Source organism: Humulus lupulus, chromosome 7 (genome assembly GCF_963169125.1).
Source record: "Humulus lupulus chromosome 7, drHumLupu1.1, whole genome shotgun sequence".
Classification (NCBI taxonomy): domain Eukaryota; kingdom Viridiplantae; phylum Streptophyta; class Magnoliopsida; order Rosales; family Cannabaceae; genus Humulus; species Humulus lupulus.
In genome coordinates, this window is record NC_084799.1 from 130,748,222 (window position 1) to 130,759,089 (window position 10,868).

The following is a 10,868-nucleotide window of genomic DNA, read 5'->3' on the forward strand; positions in this document are numbered from 1 at the left end:
AAATTAGAAAATAATAAAGATGACTTATTTTTTTAAGTATAGAAACCCACTCTAATAATAAAGAAGGCTTATATAATTTTCATAGGAAATCATAATTAATAGGTCCGAGTTATGTTTGTTTAGAATAAACTTTTGCCTTAGAGCCTATTAGGGTAAGGTTCTAACATTTCTCACCTATTAGAACTCTACTAAGATGTTGCTCTGAAGGTCTGCTCGCACCAATGGAAATACCTCCAATGCTGCTCTTGTGAGCGACGAAGCCCCTCCAGTTTGCAGAAGGGGAGTGCGTGCTACTGCCAACCGCAATGCGCCGCCGCCGGTTGACAACACTGCGGAAATCGCCAGATTGCGGCAACAAGTTCAGGAGTTACTGTAGCAACAGCGATAACAGGCTCAACCTCTGACTCAGCCTCCGCCGCAACCACAGCCGCAGCAAATGGGCCCAGCACCCCAACAAGTTGGTCCATATGGGGGATGGCCAATGGCGAACTATGTGCCATACCTAGCTTAGCACATGGAGCCAGTTTATGAGTGGTTTCGTAAGCAACACACTCTGAAATTTGAAGGGACTACAGACCCCTTCGAGGTGGAAGAATGGCTCAGAAATGTGGAGCCAATCCTGACGCACATGAACCTCGGCAACGTAGACCGCATATTGATAACTCTACAAAATAGAGTTATTTTACCACATTTTATAGGCCAATTGTTGCTTAGTTATTGAGTTTTTAATTAATTTATCAATTTTTTAAGTAATTTTGAATTTATTAGTTTTATTTTGATTTTATGTATTTTTATTTATTTTTTGTATTTATTTTGTTTAATTATGTTGTTACTAATTTATGTGTGTTTAATTTCTTTATGTAGGTGTATTTGTTGGGGCAAATGAAATGTTGATAAAATGTTGGTATAAAGAAATGAAGAAATCAAGCCCAAAATGAAAGGCCCAATCCAATTCTTCACAATGCCATGTCATCAATCCATGTGCTTCTTTCTCCACCATTGGATTTGTAACTATAGGAAAAGATGACAATTTTGAGCATGAATCCATGTGCTTTTTTTAGACCAATAGGAGTGTTATCCTTTACCAAAGAATTTATCTATAAATAGGAGTCTCATTTCACCATTTCAAGCACACCTTCTCTTACACCACTTCTTCCATCTCTCTATTCTCTCCATCTTTTTCTTTTCTTAGATTAGTTTTTATGTATTTTTAGAGGAATAATTTGGAGGTTCCTCCTCCAAATTTTCCTATTTATGTTGTAATTTTTATTTTGTTTTTGATAGTTATGGGTTTCTAATCCACTTAAAATTATTAAGGTGGAGGATGAACCAAGATATAACTATATAGTGTTTATTTTATGTTGACCTCCCAAAATGAGCAATAAAGTTTATGATTTTTCTTCTTCTAAATATTTCTTTCATCTATAATATCATGTATTTTAGATTGTTAGAGCATATTTTACTTGGTTCTTAATTGTGCAAAAACATAGTATTCTTTGATTAAGATGTGTCATTAAATTGTTCACATCCAATGCTTAGAACAAAAATACTATATTTTGCTTTAGAAATAACATTATTTGATTTTTTTTGTAGTTTCATTAAATTGATTCACAACTAATGCTTTGAAGTTATACTATTGAAGTGAAGGAAAATCTATATTTTTTGAATTAAAGAGAGCTTAAAGGAAGTATAATGTTTTGGAAAAGGTAATTAGATTAATTTCAATTATCACTAAAAATTGGGAAGTCAACATATTAATAAATACTATTATTTATATTTTGTGGATTCTAAAATCTTAATAATTTTATAAATAACTATTAAAAACAAATCTTTTTAGTTTATTTATTTTAATTTTTTTTTTAGTATTTTCTTTCTTTATTTTAAAACAAAACACATCAATCTTTGGAACTAGGTTAGAAATTTATTTCACTTTGGTAAAAATAGTTTTCTCTATTGATTTAAGTCAACTCCCTTGGGTTCGACCTCGTGCTTACACGAACACTATTCTATAAATACGATTCGTGCGCTTGCGAGTATAAATTTTTAAAACATACCCGTTTTGGGTCCATCAAGTTTTTGGCGCCGTTGCCGGGGAGTTGCAAAGAAGAGAAACAATTTGTGTCAAGGTGAGTAAAATTCTTCTACTAGTTATTTTATTTTTTATTGTCAAAAAAAAAAAAAAAAAAATCTAAGTATGCTCTGTGGTTGCGGTTTCGACTGATCTTCCACATCAGAAAATGTTTCTTGTCTTTGTCATTTAATTTTATTTTTCATTTATGTTTGCTAATTTTGTTTTGTTATTTAATTGTGTTTATTTCTTGTAATTTTAATTTGCAAAAAAAAAAAAAAAAATTAAATCTCTTGAAATTCTAATTATGCTCTATGGTTGCAATTTCAATTGACCTTCCATATCAGAAAAGGTTTCTTGAGATTTTCACAAAAAAATTGTCATTGAGTTATTGCCATGTTTCCTATTGGTAGCATAGGTTACATGAGCCAAAATGGATGCCCTTGGAATAGTACTAGGAATTTTAACAATGCATATCATCTTAGGGAAAGAGAAGACATCAACGCTCAAATAGAAAATTTGTCTAGAACACTAGATGTCTTACAAGCTAGGCAAACTCAAGATGACCATAGGGAGATAAATAGTGCATTTCACTCTCATCACCATGAGAATTGTAGTCATCCCTTGGAAAATCCCATTGATTTTAGTTGGAAGCCTGAGTACAACTATTATGCATCATCACACTTTGATTATAATGAAACCAATGATGTGCATGCTTATGGGAATTCCTCAGAAATCTCATTTGATCCCACCGATAATCCAAATTTTACATGGAGTCAAAACTTGTCTCCAATGAACCATGTGCATCAATTCAACATGCCTAATCTAGGTTATTCCCAACCCGTTCTGTCATATCCTCCTCAACAAGAAATCAATCCATCTCTAGAGGATACCCTACAACAGTTCATGCAGTCAACCCAACAAATTTTACAAAATCAGTCTCGATCCATTTCCAACATCGAGAAACAAATAGGTCATCTTGCAAATGTTTTGATAGAGACGGAAATACAAGTTCTTCCTAGTCAACCCATTCCCGATCCATTAGTGCAAACCGAGAGTGAAAAAATGAATGAAGTTTTCAAAGAACCTGTAATAAGCATCCAATTGCTAATTGAAACAAATGAGTTTGATGAATTGATTGATGGGGCTCATGAGGAAAATGAAAAAAATACAATTGTACCTCAAGAGCCAATAATTGAGCAAATTTTCATACATACTCAATTTGAAAAGGAGGATAAAAAAGATGTGCAATTTTCTTACTTCATTGAAATGCCACCAAAATTGCATGTCTCTAATTACTTTGTAGGTGTGATGCTTTCAATTCTCATTTATGGCATTTGCATCAACATTATAGCTCACCCTACAAATGAAATTCTACACCATCGATTGGGTGTAGGATAAAAAAAAAAAAAAATAGTCGGGCTAAAGACTATAAACTAAAGCGCTTTGTGGGAGGCAACCCATAAGTTTCAAGTTCCATTTTGTATTTCCTTTTGTATTTCACGTTTGTTGTGTGTTTGTTTCATGTTTTTCAAGTTCAAATAAGTTTGAAGGAAACTTCTAGCCCAAAAACGAAGGAGCCAAATCATGGAAGCATACATTCAAGGGAGTTTTCTTAACTTTTTCAAATTTATTGCTCATTGAGGACAATGTTTTGTTTAAGTTTGGGGGTAGTGTTGTGTGTTTATTTTTTTTTATTTTTTTTATAAAATGTTCAAAAAAAAATTTGGTGATTTTTCATTTTTAGATGATAAATTGAATTTGAATTTAGTTCTTAGAAAAATGTGAATATTTCTTAAGCTCTATTTTTAATCTTTGGGTTAGTCTTGCTTAAATATAGATTTTTCATAAAAGAACACTTTCTATCTTTCTAAGAATTTTTGTGTAATTTAGATTAATTTATATAAGCATAAAATTTTGTAAATCTCACAAGTCCTAGAATTCGATTAATTATCTCTTGAGGCGAAATCCTAGAAAAGCACATCATTAGGGAAATGATTTAGGTTATCTTTGGAACGTTTGAGCCTTTTGACTTAATCACCGTTACGCACATTATTCCCTAGTTTACCCCATTTGAGCCAAACACGAGCCTTGTTATTGTTTTACCCATATGTGAAATCTAAAACTTCTTCATAAATTTCATTCTTTACACATGAGAAAATATCATAGAGCTATGCATCTTGATTTGTTACCAAAGTGAAAGTAGGAAAGAAATTCGGAAAGCCACATCTTAAAAAAAAAAAAAACAAAAATATTGTGGCAAGCTAAAAAAAAAAATTAAAAAAAAATAAAAAAAAATTGAAGATTCCAAATGGGTGGAAAGAATTACTATGGAAATGTTATGGCGTATACTTGAAATATTGTGATGTCTAGTGAAAAGTTCGGAAATACTCATGTGTTAGGAAAAAGTGATCTAAGCTTAAATTCAATATCATTTTTCTCACCTTTTTCTTTACCCGCACATTACAAGCCTATAAAATCCTATTGATCCTTGATTTTGTGTTGTTCTACATTAGTGGAGAGAGACAAGAAAAACGAACCTATGGGACTTTGGTACGAAAAAAAAATAAATTCATCATTTCTTGAGATTTAATTATTTTATCTTTGCATAAATTTTTCCAAAATTCCACATGATTACTTGGTAAATAGTTTTGTGTTTCCATATTGAAAATTAGTTGTTGAAAGCAAGATGACTATTGGATTAATTACATGAGCTTAATGTCTCTTCATAATTTTCTTTGAGCTACTTTCATTATGCAATTTTTGAGGAAAACATTTGATATCTCCAATTAAAAAAAAAAAAAGTGTGTTTTTAATTTTTCTTTTGCTTGAGGACTAGCAAAACATTAAGTTTGGGGGTGTGATAACTCTACAAAATAGAGTTATTTTACCACATTTTATAGGCCAATTGTTGCTTAGTTATTGAGTTTTTAATTAATTTATCAATTTTTTAAGTAATTTTGAATTTATTAGTTTTATTTTGATTTTATGTATTTTTATTTATTTTTTGTATTTATTTTGTTTAATTATGTTGTTACTAATTTATGTGTGTTTAATTTCTTTATGTAGGTGTATTTGTTGGGGCAAATGAAATGTTGATAAAATGTTGGTATAAAGAAATGAAGAAATCAAGCCCAAAATGAAAGGCCCAATCCAATTCTTCACAATGCCATGTCATCAATCCATGTGCTTCTTTCTCCACCATTGGATTTGTAACTATAGGAAAAGATGACAATTTTGAGCATGAATCCATGTGCTTTTTTTAGACCAATAGGAGTGTTATCCTTTACCAAAGAATTTATCTATAAATAGGAGTCTCATTTCACCATTTCAAGCACACCTTCTCTTACACCACTTCTTCCATCTCTCTATTCTCTCCATCTTTTTCTTTTCTTAGATTAGTTTTTATGTATTTTTAGAGGAATAATTTGGAGGTTCCTCCTCCAAATTTTCCTATTTATGTTGTAATTTTTATTTTGTTTTTGATAGTTATGGGTTTCTAATCCACTTAAAATTATTAAGGTGGAGGATGAACCAAGATATAACTATATAGTGTTTATTTTATGTTGACCTCCCAAAATGAGCAATAAAGTTTATGATTTTTCTTCTTCTAAATATTTCTTTCATCTATAATATCATGTATTTTAGATTGTTAGAGCATATTTTACTTGGTTCTTAATTGTGCAAAAACATAGTATTCTTTGATTAAGATGTGTCATTAAATTGTTCACATCCAATGCTTAGAACAAAAATACTATATTTTGCTTTAGAAATAACATTATTTGATTTTTTTTGTAGTTTCATTAAATTGATTCACAACTAATGCTTTGAAGTTATACTATTGAAGTGAAGGAAAATCTATATTTTTTGAATTAAAGAGAGCTTAAAGGAAGTATAATGTTTTGGAAAAGGTAATTAGATTAATTTCAATTATCACTAAAAATTGGGAAGTCAACATATTAATAAATACTATTATTTATATTTTGTGGATTCTAAAATCTTAATAATTTTATAAATAACTATTAAAAACAAATCTTTTTAGTTTATTTATTTTAATTTTTTTTTAGTATTTTCTTTCTTTATTTTAAAACAAAACACATCAATCTTTGGAACTAGGTTAGAAATTTATTTCACTTTGGTAAAAATAGTTTTCTCTATTGATTTAAGTCAACTCCCTTGGGTTCGACCTCGTGCTTACACGAACACTATTCTATAAATACGATTCGTGCGCTTGCGAGTATAAATTTTTAAAACATACCCGTTTTGGGTCCATCACATATCCTGCATTTCGTCTCTGCTCAAGAAAGATGCGAGAATAAGGTGGGACCTAGTTCAGTAGACTCATGATGTTTCCACCATGACTTGGACCCGATTTGTGGAGCTGTTCCACAAAAAGTACTACAATTCGACAATCATCGCTTCAAGAGTCGAGGAGTTCACTAGCCTGAAGCAAGGGAGTTTATCAGTGGCAGAATATGCTCGGCAGTTCGACTGATTAGCCAAGTTTTCACTAGAAATGGTTCCAACTGACTTTCTGAGGGTGTCTAAGTTCATTAGAGGACTTCGACCAAAGATCGAGCTAGGGGTTAAGTTAGTGAACCCGAGAAATACTACCTATGCCGATGTTCTAGAAACGACAATAAAAGTAGAAAGGCTGCAGGCTAATGTTAGTAAAGAAGAAGTCAGTAAGCCGGCCCCTAGACAGCAGAGTCAACCTCAGACTAGTCAGAACAACAACCACCACAACCACAACAATCAGTCCAGCAACAACAATAACGGTCAGAAAAGAAGGCATCCTGATAATAAGCAGCCCGATAGCGATAAAAGGGCATGAAAGAATAATGGAGGTAATAGGTCGAGTTATGTAGAATACTTGCAATGTGTTAAGTGCCAGAAGAAACATCCTCGTAAATTCCAGGCAAACACCAAGGGATGTTACAATTGTGGTCAAGAAGGACACCGGAAGAAATACTGTCCCCAGCTCAAGACAGAGGGGAAAAAGGAAGACAAGATGGTTCCTGCCAGGGTATTTTCCTTAACCTAAGGAGAAGCTGATGCTAGCAATAAAGTGGTCACAGGTCAGGTTTCTATCCCAATAATATATGTTTTGTATTATTTGATTCAGGAGCCACTCATTCGTATATCTCATTAGGAATGATAGAAAAAATAGACAAACCTTGTGAAAGATTTAGAACTAGGTTTGTAACAGAGTTGCCTTCGGGCAAAGTAGTTCTATCATCATAGATAGTACGAGGCGTACCGATCAAGATTGAGGACGTAGAACTAGAAGGAGACCTGATAAAACTGGAGATCAAAGACTTCGACGTGATACTAGGCATGGACTGGTTAGCAAGGCATGGTGCAACCATCGACTGCAAACGCAAGAAAGTGATGTTTGAGACTCTTGACGACCAGAGACTATGCTTCATGGGACAAGTTTCAGGATTACACACACCGCTAATATCATCTCTCAAAGCTTAAAGGATGATAGAAAAAGGATGTCAAGCATACTTCGCCAGCATCACAGATGTGGTAAAGGAAACACCACTTAAGGTTGGAGATGTCCACATTGTCAAAGAGTTCCCAGAAGTATTTCCCGATGACTTGCCAGGGTTGCCGCCGACTCGGGAAATTGACTTCACAATCAAATTAGTACCAGGCACTGAGCCTATCTCCAAGGCACCATACCAAATGGTACCTACATAACTCAAGGAGTTAAAGACGCATCTATAAGAACTCCTAGATTTGGGTATCATCAGACCAAGCCATTCGCCATGGGGAGCACCGGTGCTATTTGTGAAGAAAAAGGACGGAAGCATGCAGATGTGCATAGATTACCGCAAGCTGAATAAGGTGAAGATGAAGAATAAGTACCCGCTACCCTGAATTGATGACTTGTTTGATCAACTCCAAGGTGTGACTGTGTTTTCACAGATTGATTTACGGTCCGGGTACCATCAGCTCAAGGTACGGGGAGAAGATATTCCTAAGACAGCTTTTAGAACTCGTTATGGGCATTACGAGTTTTTAGTTATGTCATTTGGTCTTACCAACGCTCCAGCCGCGTTTATGGATTTAATGAATATGGTCTTTAAGGATTACTTGGGATAAATTCATCATAGTATTCATCGATGACATCTTGGTGTAATCAAAGGACGAAGTCAAGCACGAGGAACACTTAAGGTTGGTCTTGTTACGACTAAAGGAGCATCAACTTTAAGCCAAGTTCAAGAAGTGCAAGTTTTGGCTTTCGCAAGTAGCATTCCTCGGGCACATTATATCCAAGGATGAAGTTGCAGTAGACCCATCTAAGGTAGAGGTTGTGAAGGATTGGCCAAGACCAAAGAATGCATCAGAGGTAAGAAGCTTTCTGGGATTAGCAGGTTATTATCGAAGGTTTGTAGAGGGCTTTTCTAAGATAACCACTCCGCTCACCAACCTGACCCTGAAACAACAGAGGTTTAACTGGACTGATAAGTGTGAAGAGAGCTTCTAGTTGCTTAAGGATAAGCTATGCTCAGCACCAGTGCTCTGTATATCGACACCCAACGACAAGTTTGTAGTCTACTACGATGCGTCGAAGCAAGGGTTGGGTTGTGTGCTGATGCAGAATGACAAGGTGATAGCCTACGCCTCAAGGCAGCTGAAGGAGTACAAGAAACGCTATCCAACTCACGATATGGAGTTGGAAGCGGTGGTATTTGGGTTAAAAATCTGAAACCATTATCTTTACGGAGAACGGTATGAGATTTATACAGACCACAAAAGCTTAAAGTACTTCTTCACTCATAAGGAGTACAACATGAGGCAGCGTAGGTGGTTAGAGCTAGTGAAGGATTACGACTATGAAATCTTATACCACCCGGGAAAGGCAAACATAGTTGCTGATGCATTAAGTAGGAAGAGTTATGGAAGTATAGCAGCACTAGCCAGAATAGAAAAGCCGCTACAGCAAGAGCTGATCAATGCCGGAATAGAAGTAGTCATCGGTAAGCTGGCTAACTTGTCAATCCAGTCAAGTCTGTTAGAAGATATACGGATTAGACAAGGGCATGATGACATATTAGTAACAAATATGGATGCAATTAGAAAGGGGAAGGCCACAGATTTCTCAATATCAGGTAAAGGGTTATAGAGATATAAGGATCGAGTATGCGTGCCAAATAATCAAAGGATTAAGATGACGATTCTAGAAGAAAGGCATAGTATCCCGTACTCAGTTCACCCAGGGTCGACCAAGATGACTCACGATCTCAAAGAAATATATTGGTGGCTAGGAATGAAGAAGGATATAGCAGAATTTGTGTCTAAATGTCGAGTATGCCAGCAACTGAAAGCAGAACATCAGCGGCCTCCAGGCTTATTGTAACCACTTAGCATACCAGAATGGAAATGGGATGATATACCTATGGATTTTGTGACGGGTTTTCCACGAAAAAGTAAGCAGCATGATTCAGCTTGGGTAGTAATAGATAGACTAACCAAGTCGGCTCATTTCCTGCCTGTTAAGACTTCATACATAGCAGATCAATACGCAGACATCTATGTCCAAGAAATAGCGCGGTTGCATGGAATCCTTAAAACAATAGTATCCGATAGAGGATCGGTGTTTACATCGAGATTTTGGGGAAGTTTACAGCAAGCCATGGGTACTAAGTTAAGTCTTAGTACAACTTTTCATCCTCAGACATACGGTCAGTCCGAGCGTACCGTATAGATTTTAGAAGATATGTTACGCGCTTGTGTACTTGATTTCAAAGGATCATGGAATAAGTACTTGCCGCTAATAGAGTTCTCCTACAACAATAGCTACCAGTCAATGATTGGGACGACACCTTATGAGTTACTTTATGGATAGCTTCTTGGTCCCAAAGTTGTTAGAAAAGCTCAGGAAGCAGTAGCGCTGATTAGAAAGCATATGCTCGCTTCTCAAAGCCGTCAAAAAAGCTATGCGGATGCCAAGCGGCGTAATGTGGAATTCAAAGTCGGAGATCAAGTCTTCCTTAAGATATTTCCTATGAAAGGTGTGAAGCAGTTTGGGAAGAAAGGCAAGCTTAGTCCCCGTTTTATAGGTCCTTTTGAGATATTGGACAAAGTGGGAGCAGTTGCTTATAGATTAGCCCCACCGCCAGCCCTAGCAGATAGCAACAACGTGTTCCACATCTCAATGCTACGTAAGTATGTGTTAGACCCATCTCATGTTCTCAAGTACGATACGATAGCACTCCAGAAAGATTTTAGTTATGAGGAATGACCGGTTAGCATCCTAGATAGAGGGATGAAGCAGTTATGGTCAAAGAGTATTCCAATAGTCAAAGTCCTATGGAGTAATAGTTCTGAACGGGAGGCAACGTGGGAGTTGGAGGAAGACATGCAAGCCCGGTATCCGGAATTATTTGGTAAGTAAATTTTGAGGAAGAAATTCTTTTTAGTAGGGGAGAATTGTAAAGTCCAAGAAAATTACTTAGCTAGTAAGATAGTAGTAGTAGTAGTAATAGCTAGTAGTAGTTATAGTATGTTTATGACTGTGGATTTTGGTTCAAGCCAGGACTTAGTTGGACACTCGTAGCAACACTTGTAGATTTTATAAGTTTAACCTATAGTTTAACAATATTAATAATAAGATAATGTTTGATTAATATAGCTGATCATGAAGATGATATTTATTATACTATAAGGTTAAGATAGAACTAATAAGATCATGACACTTGTCGTGTGCATGTTTATTGAGAAATTAAGTATTTTTTTGAGGAATAGTTTTATAAGAGAACTACTTGAAAACCCCAGAATCTGCCAGTAG

General features: G+C 35.1%; 1 long non-coding RNA gene across 1 annotated transcript; it reads left to right on the forward strand.

Moving 5' to 3' along the window:
* Positions 1–673: 673 nt before the first annotated feature.
* Positions 674–6,199, forward strand: LOC133788630 (uncharacterized). The gene is made up of 2 exons (XR_009873294.1): positions 674–2,126; positions 5,138–6,199. It is a non-coding gene; the product is annotated as an uncharacterized LOC133788630 (long non-coding RNA).
* Positions 6,200–10,868: the final 4,669 nt, after the last annotated feature.